This window comes from Macrobrachium nipponense, chromosome 6 (assembly GCF_015104395.2).
Source record: "Macrobrachium nipponense isolate FS-2020 chromosome 6, ASM1510439v2, whole genome shotgun sequence".
NCBI classification, from domain to species: domain Eukaryota; kingdom Metazoa; phylum Arthropoda; class Malacostraca; order Decapoda; family Palaemonidae; genus Macrobrachium; species Macrobrachium nipponense.
In genome coordinates, this window is record NC_061108.1 from 85,796,830 (window position 1) to 85,801,829 (window position 5,000).

The window sequence follows — 5,000 nt, forward strand, 5'->3', positions numbered from 1 at the left end:
AACATCCTGCCATGGCACTATTATTATTATTCCTAAAGCTTTATTACTAAAGCTAGAAAAATCTCGTCCATACAAGGTTTTATGCATAATCATAGTTTCATAGGCATTTTCATTCAATTTAGTTACTTAATATAATTCACCTTGGTCCATTGTTAATCATAAAAAAGTTTTAAAAACTCGACCTCGTTAATACTTCATTGTTATGTTATTGAATACCATTATGCAAACTTTGTCCACTAATTGCTTTCCTTACATTTATTTTGAGCCTCACCTCTCTGGATATGAAGTAATATTATGTTATGCAAGGTTTTTTTCAATTTTATTATGTTCTTTTATCAAAGCAGCATTATCTGTATATTATGTCTGTAAGTTTCTCTTTTGTTACTTCAGTGTAACTCTTCTTTTTCCGCCTCCCCAAACACCACTTTTCTTATTTTAAAACTTTTTATGAGTTAATTGCAAGCAGCAAAGGCAGAATGATATTTTCTTATATTGCATTCAATATTTACTGTAATTTCACTTGGTAAGATCCCATTAACATAGCTTCGCATCTGTTTCGTCAGTTCTTAATCAAAAAACCATAAATGTCTTGAATTTTGTTTTAACCAATTAATAAGGAAATATACCTTAAGCCTTTTCACTTACTCGGGAGTAAGCCTACAAACTACTTTGTTGCTGTTGTTGTTGTTCGGCGGGTAGGAAAAGCCCCTATAGAAGAGCCTAAGAAGGTCTGAAAAAGGTGTTTTTGGCTTTGAGCAAAAAGATACAGGAAATTTAAGATAGGATATTTATGATTTATTTATTGGAATGAAAATGTAAAAAAAAAAAATAATAAATAATGTGCATGCTCAACGTACAGAAAAATTATTTCGAGTAAAGCAAAATGTATTTATTTTAAGCTTCCCATGGTGAAACAAGGCTCTATTTAACCGTAGATTTTAGTACATTTTGATTTACTTGGTGTACTGAATTTAGGCTGTTCGCTAGATTATTTGTTGTTTCTACTTAAATCGGAGAGTAAATGGACGTGTTTAATTTGTGTCATCTTAATTTAAAACTTGCTTGTTAGTAAGAAGTACTAAGTATGATTATTAATTACGAAGACTACTTCACGTTAAGTTGGGAGAATAATGTTTACAAGTTATGCACGAGGGGAAAAATCTCTTGCACACGTCGTCCCCGTAAGCTGGAGGTCACAATAACTTCCTGTAGAATTCTGTGTCTATTAAGTATTTGCACATAATTTAGCAAACTCTTTTTTTACTATTTATTCATTCACCAAGTATGCTTATAATTGTTTGGAAATACTGATTACCAACAATCAGTCCACTTTCCGCAACAAATTTCACTTAGGACTCTCTGCATCGCAGTCTCGTATCTTTCTCTATCACCTAAATCAAATCACTGGGCAAAGCCACATTTTCGTGTTCTCCAAGCAGATTTAGAGTTAACGAAAAAAACAAAAAACCTTTCCATTCGTATTCTTCTCTGTCCCTGGACTATATTAATTCGATATTTTACTTCTTCCATATTAATTTTTACCCATACCATCCTCGATCTAATATAACTGAACTCCTTCACCCTTGCCAGGTTTTCTTGTTAACTACAAGGCCTACAGCTTCGTAGAAACACACGTATATTTTTGTATGCTTGTACGAGTGCACGGCAATAAATGAAATGAGTAGTCTTCATGGTGAACTATATTAGTTTTTTTTCAGATAAACTCAAAATCGTTAATTTCATTGCGCTATTAGAGGTATTCTTTGTCCTCAATAACTACTATTGGCTGGAAAAAAAAAAAAAAAAAACAAAAAAAAAAAAAAAAAAAAAAAAAGGAAAAAAAAAAAAAAAAAAAAACAAAAACAAAAAAAAAAAAAAAAAAAAGGGATTGCGAATTAGCGGTAATCATTTTACAATCATAAGAAAAAACAGCAATAAATGAATATATCTATAATAACAAAACACGTTCATGACGAACTAGTAAGAGAGAGAGAGAGAGAGAGAAGAGAAGAGACGAGAGAGAGAGAGAGATGAGAGAGAAGAGGAATTGCCGGGTTTAAGTATTTGGAATAATTTGCAGGCCTGGTTAATTGACTGCGAAGAAGTATGAATCAACTTCCACACACTCAAGCCCTGAATGACCTAGTAGGTTTAATATTCGTTAATATACGAATTCTTCGACTTACTATTTCCTTTCTTATTACACAAATAATAAAAATCTGCCCAGGATATATCTGTTATTCATGCTAGCCTTGTATGAATTCATCTCATTTCACATCCTACGTTGTCTGAAAACAGTTTTGATTTGCAGGTCGATCATTCTCACTTATAAAACTTAAAAAAATGTTAGGCCACTCACACACAAAAGCCACATTAATATATATATCTATATATATATAATATATATATATATATATATATATATATATATATATATATATATATATATATGACAGCGGGCAGACAGCTACACATTCCAACAGGGGTTCCAGCAAGACAACAGCTTACATGATTAGTTTATTAGAGACGTTTCGTGCCCCAAAACATTGGCACATCATCAGTCTGGAATAAAATTTATTCTTTTTTAAAAAAACAGTAAAATAAAGTAAAAGAAACAATCCAAAAATATGAATTATTAAAAGAAGCTTATAAGTATTAAAAGACTACCTATCAGTTCAGAGAACAAGAGCAGAATGACTAGAAACGTGAGGACCGACCAAACTACACTTCAGGCCAACGAAAGGGGAGTGGCAGAGACGTAATTGTTTAAATTAGGCGATAGGTGTTTAATGTAAAGTGACTCAAGTGTTGTTAGAAAGGATGCTTGGGTTGTTGAGGTAAGGATAGAAAAATGTGTTTTTTCCATAGGAATCTTGCATTTTGAGGCATGTGTTCGAATACTCGAGAGTTCGGGATTCGATATCCTGGATCCCGTCCTATAGCTGAGTCCCATGTGACTATAATAACGGACTTGCAACAATCTCCGTGTTGAGCCAATATAAGTACCAAGGCATCTTGGGCATTCATATTTATAGATTACATTGGACAACATAAAATCTTGAAGCTTATCCTTGTAATTGAAGAGGCTACCTATCTTTTTTGGATTTACAGGGATTAGGTTAGTCTTAGGAAACCTAAATTCAGTTTTCTATAAATGTTTTTTATATTTAAGCGTAGTTTTATCTGTGTGGATAAAGGGAATTGATGCGTACATATTAAGTTTAGGTACGTTGAAACTAGCAGGGGGTGGAGATACGTAATTAGAAACCATTTTATTAATAATATTAAAAACAACTTGTTTTGGGTAGGAGTTAGCTGTAAAAAATTTCAGTAGGTACTCAATTTCACTATGGAAAGCAGACCAGTCAGACGTATATTTAAATGCTCTGTGTACCAACGCAATGACAGAGTTAGCTTTAAAGCCATAAAAACACGAACTGTAAAAATTATTTCCCAATCCAGTAAAAGTACTCTTGCGATATACACTAGTATTAAAACGTTGTTCACTCCTAGTAATTTTTACATCCAAGAAGGCTATTGAATTGTTGTTTTCAGTTTCTATGGTAAATTTCACGTTTGGATGAACAGTGTTGATATAATCAAGAAACTCGTAACATTGCCAACTGTGTTTAAACAGGGTAAAAGTATCATCAACGTACCTTTAATAAAACGCTGGTTAAAATTATCAGGGCAACTATTTAAAAAATTTTCTTCAAGATGACTCATAAAAAAGTTAGCAAATAAAGGTCCTAACGGTGATCCCATAGCAACTCCCTCGACCTGCGAGTAAAGCTGTTTGTTAAAAACGAAAGCCGAATCTTGCACAGCAAGTTCGAGTAGTGTCTTAAAAAGGTGTCTGCTAAAACCGTGAAACTCTTCTATACCCTCATAAAACTTTATAAGAATAATGTCTATGGTTTCTGTAACTGGAACGTTAGTGAACAACGATTCGATGTCAAAACTAGTCATAATTAGTTCACAATCTTGTTGAATTATTGTTTGTTTGAAATTCAAAAACCATTTTTTAAAACATATTGTGAGTTTGAGAAATCAGTCAGTAAGTGAACTATAAATTTGGATATCTTAAACGAAGGGCTGTTATAAGCTGACATGATAGGTCTTAAAGGTGTACCTTCCTTATGAATTTCTGGCAAGCCATAGAGAATATTGAAAGAGGAGCCGGTAAATACTAGTAGATTCCTGGTAAAACATTATCACTAATAAATACCTTCTTGTTTAATTTTTCTTAGAAAGCGGTTTATTTTATCCTCCCGTTTGTAGATATCTGCAAAGTTGGGTTCCCCTATACATTTAAATTTGGTTTCATCAGCTAGTATTAGGTTCATTTTATTCAGATAATCACCTCTATTAAGAATTACCACGCCTTTTCCCTTATCAGGTTTACTATTATTAAGTCTTTATTTTTTACTCAGTTTTTTAAGGATTTCCATATCTTCTTTTCTAAAGAACGGGCCCAATTTGTTTTTAGCTTTTTGTATACATCATGTAATGCCAAGGAGATTTTTTGTTGCAAGGAACTCATGTTTACGTGACCTAGGTTCTTAATTCTTTGGAACAATACCTCAAAAGGAAAAAAGAAATGTGGAAAGTTCGGTCTGTAAGATGGAATACAAAAAATCAAGGCCAAAAGACAATAAAAACTCTTCTCTCTTAGATAATACATAGTCTGCAAAATTAAAAATACAAGAACAACGAGCATTAAAATCAGGAGTAAAAATACCTAAAGCTTTCAGCTTTCTCTGGTGGCGTGTGTGTACATTATCAATGAATAAATTAACAGTTTTGGTAAATAGTTTTTTAAAAATAATCAGATCCAACATGGACAACAGTGGGAATAATTGTTCTCGAGTTTTCTTGCATTTTTTCTCATGTAAATATCCAGGGTACGTTGCTGGTATGGATCTCTCTTGACAGCAATTCGTCCAAGGCATCACGGTAAAATGTGGTATGGTACAGCGAAGACTTGTAAAGCTTGAAGC